This window comes from Pipistrellus hanaki (assembly GCF_964339955.1).
Source record: "Pipistrellus hanaki genome assembly, chromosome: 2".
Lineage (NCBI taxonomy): Eukaryota > Metazoa > Chordata > Mammalia > Chiroptera > Vespertilionidae > Pipistrellus > Pipistrellus hanaki.
This window is the reverse complement of record NC_140504.1, coordinates 89,273,620-89,277,268: the sequence shown is the minus strand read 5'-3', so window position 1 is coordinate 89,277,268 and position 3,649 is coordinate 89,273,620. Positions and strand designations below refer to the sequence as shown.

Here is a 3,649-nt window from a genome sequence, read left to right as displayed (position 1 = left end):
TCCTGCCTCCTGAAAGCCTTGCCCCAGGCAGAACAGTTCCCTCTCTGGACTTCTTTGGTCTTAGCTGATTCTGGGTTTCATCAGCCAGGAGTTCTTCCCCTGGTGTGGCTGATCTGAGTTTCACCAAAAAGCCCGGCTGATGCTGGCTGTGCTGAGCCTCACTGAGAGTTTTTCATGCAGCAAGGAAGAGCCTTCTGGGATCCTCCTCCTCCCTCTGTTCATCTCCTCCTCCTCCACTTCCTCCCCCGCTTCCTCCTGCCAGCCCATGGTCCCTTCTTCTCCAGCGGCTCTAGCAGTGGGCTGCCTTCTGAGTTGGGGTCCTAACGCAGTCGGTCCCTATGACACAGGTGGGGTGATGCCAGTTGAGCATCAGGATGAGCTGCTGCTGCTCCTGCTTCAGATCCTCATTCATGAGCTCCGCATTCATGAGCTCCAGCCACTCAGATTCCCGCTGCAGAAACTCCGTCCGCTCCTTCTAGCTCTGGCATCGGCTTGGTGCCACTTTGTTTTCTCCCCAGTGCCTTTCCATCCGCTCCTCTTCCCCCAGTCCAGCTCACTTTTCACAGGTTGAGGCCTCTTGCCCAGTTTCACCTCCAGGAAGTGCAAAGGGGCGATCATGGCTCCAATGTTGTGGATGTCAGTGTATTTCGGCTCCTCTGCACTCAGGGCCGAGCTGGGGAGTCCAGTCAGGGGGCCGAGCCCTGGCAGAGAGCCGGCAGCTATGGAAGGATCTGGGAACTACCCAGGCATCATAGCAGAAGGAGTGGCAGTCAGCCCTGCAGAAGCCTCGGGAGGAGACTGCGACCCCCCGGCCTGTGCCAGGCTGCAGGCGCCATGGCTGCTCAGGAGCCTCCCTGGCACCAGCTCTGCCCTGCAGCATCCACCGCTGCCAGTACCTCCTGCAGGCTGTGTCACACGGCATGGGTCTCCCTCTTTGAGACAATGGATTGTGGGGTTCTGCCTGCCTGCCTCATCACCCCTAACCACTTGCCTGCCTACCTGATGGCACCTAACCACCTCTGCCTAGGCCCCCACCAATATGACTTAGTCCAGAAGGACATCTGGAATTCTGTCTGGAAGACATCTCATCTATCTGGTCTAATTATCATATTACCCTTTTTTAAAATATATTTTATTGATTTTTTTTTTTTTTTTGAGAGAGAGAGAGGGATAGAAAGTCAGAAACATCGATGAGAGAGAGAGAGAATCATTTATCAGCTGCCTCTTGCACACCCCCCACTGGCGATGTGCTCACAATCACAGTACATGCCCTTGACTGGGATCAATCCTGGGACCCTTCAATCTGCAGGCTCTATCCACTGAGCCAAACCAGTTTCGGCTATCATATTACCCTTTTATTAGTATAGATAGGTATAGATAGGATATGTGAAAAACCTGAAAGTACATCTAAATGAGCCTGAGAAAAATCAGAACCTAGTAGGAAAGTTGAAACATATAAAGTACCACTTGCCTACTGGAGATAGCATTTTGAAAAGATAAGGGAAAATTCAGAATGCTGTAGAAATAAATATAGGCACCTATGATTGTGGTAAAACAGACCCACAGAGTATTTTAGTTGTTAAGATAAAGAAAAATGATGGAGTGGGAAAAGGGACAAATCAATCTGTTTTTAAGGAAATATGTGTTTGGGTCAACTTTTGTAGAGACTTCTTAGTATTACAAACACAGAAAAAGAAAATGCTAAGGAGGATAGCTCAGGACAAGTAAAATTATTATTAGCAACTGCTTATTAGAAATTTTAAATTATAAAGAATTGCTGATCTTGTGTTTAAAATAAACTATACTTGTTACCATAGATAGATGTCAACATGCAACATGTGTCATACATGTTTTTTACAACATGACATAAAAGAGTCTTTTTAATGATGTGGCAATATCTTCTACTTTTAAATCCAATTTATGTTTTACTGTTGAGCTTCTTTGCCTTCTGGGATTTGTAATGGTTTTCCTCAAAACAAGTTCACCCTGTCTATGGTTTGACTCATGGCAATATGGCCCATCTACTTCCGTTTACCTAGAAGTCAACAATTACATGGTGCTCTTATGAGTGTCAGCCTGACCTTAGATTAGAAATGTCCATCCTGTCATCACATGATGCCTACATATCACTGCCTCTTGCCCCTAACCTTTTAACACACACAGAGAGCCACTTACAGATACACCTAGGGATCTTGTTTCTCCTCTTCCTTTTGTGTGTTCCACTTGGAAGTTGCAGTGAACACGAATATCATCCTGGTGGACTGCCAGAAATGCATAACCATATCTTTCAAAGTTTACTGAAGATTGTGCCTCATATTACCTTATTCTTATATACAGTTGAGTCATTTTCTAAAAAAAATGTTTTTTCATTTGCATTTAGAATCTTTCTAAATTTCCTTGCCAAATGAAAAAATGCTAAAATTAGTGAGTTGATAAAATTGCAACGTGAAAAAATCTGGAAGTGATTTTTGTGGTTAGTCAACATTTCACAATTCTCTTTTGGGGAAAACATGACCTCTATTTCATAGATCCAGAACTTGATGCCACATGGAAAATATATGGGGACAAAGACCGAAATAGTAATGAGGGGAAGAAGGGCAAAGGGACAGAGTTAAAATTGAGGTTACTTGTAAAATAGCTTAAATTTACTTAAATTTTTAGTAATTCCACACTGTACTGTTTGAAATAAAATGGCTGAGTAAATTCTAATCCTCACTTTACCTTAATGAAAATTTTTGAACACTTGCTTCTATTTATAATTCAAAATATTGATAGAAGATGTTATTGGCTGGAGAGGCACATGGCTTACAGATAATATAATAAACCAACATTGATTTTTACTAAGTTGAAGATCAACATAAAAACTAATCGATATTTTTACATTTCAACAAAATCTTAAAATTACCTATATCAACATCTGATGAATCTGATTCATCACTCTTTTCACTGGAGAGCTTAGGGGAAATTACAGCATCCCCTGGAAAACTGTTCCTCTGGACCCTTCTTGTACTCCTCTTTACCATCTTCCTGCCTCCAAATGTATACAATCTTATGATATACTCCTTAGACAGGAATGGCACGACTAGGTAATAAGAGAAGGATATCTCTTCTTTAAGTGCTCCCTACTCCAAATTGAGGAATTTCCTCTTCAATAATAATAATAATAAAATTAGGCTTTGTTCAAGATGCTGGTATAAATGGTACTCAAATCTTTCCACCATTGCATCACAATTACAACTAAACTACAGAGCAACCATCATTCAGAACCACCTGAAATCTAGTTGAACAGAAATCTTACAACTAAGGATATAAATATAAGGTGACAAGACGTCCTGATTTTGCCGGACAGTCCTGATTTTTAACAATTTGTCCCATGTCCTGCGACATTTTTAAAAAGTTCCAATTTTTGAAAAGAATGCATGACAAGCTAGACAAGCTAGGGAACCATGGGAGAACGGGAAGGGAATATATGGTTTTCGGTGACCATGTGGCTATTTAGCCAGGATATGAGTTTTATATTATTTTTGTTAATTTTATAATGTTAAACTTTAATGATAACAAATAATTGTTGAGAATTGATTATCGAGAACTGCTTATCAAAGTTCCCATTGTTGATCAGTTATTAGAATTTGACCACATTGTTTGGACT

At 41.5% G+C, this 3,649-nt stretch overlaps 1 pseudogene across 1 annotated transcript; it reads right to left on the bottom strand.

Annotated features, from left to right (window-relative positions):
• Positions 1 to 218: 218 nt before the first annotated feature.
• LOC311617404 (jun dimerization protein 2-like) lies at positions 219 to 753 on the bottom strand (annotated as a pseudogene). The gene has a single exon. The product of its transcript is annotated as a jun dimerization protein 2-like (transcript).
• Positions 754 to 3,649: the final 2,896 nt, after the last annotated feature.